Below are 406 nucleotides of genomic sequence, written 5' to 3'. Positions count from 1 at the left end.
CTTGCTGTTCTTCTTTTCTTTTTTTCAAAAGAAGTAGCAACAGTTGCTTGCAATACCAAAACAATAAGCAGCTCCTCATTTACTCTAGGAAATCTGGGAACTAAAGCAGTAAACCATCGTTACGTTTCTCTATCAGCAGCTACTGTTCTGATCACCCTCCCACCCTCATGCCTCATTTTACTTCTTTCTGCAATTCAGCATACGGGTTTGCTGCTGCAGAGCTACTTACAAACATTGTTCCATAATTAATTCAAATCTAGCTTTCTTTGAAATCATCAGTGACTTCTTGTATTGTGCTCTTTGGTTTGTTAATTGAATAGGAAGAAAATTGTATTTCCTCTCAGGCAACTGGGTTCCTGTTTGTATTTTTGACCCAAGTGTGCTTCAGTATGTTCTAAACTTCAGA

The sequence above is a fragment of the Falco biarmicus genome, chromosome Z, assembly GCF_023638135.1.
Source record: "Falco biarmicus isolate bFalBia1 chromosome Z, bFalBia1.pri, whole genome shotgun sequence".
Lineage (NCBI taxonomy): Eukaryota > Metazoa > Chordata > Aves > Falconiformes > Falconidae > Falco > Falco biarmicus.
This window is presented reverse-complemented; position numbering follows the sequence as displayed.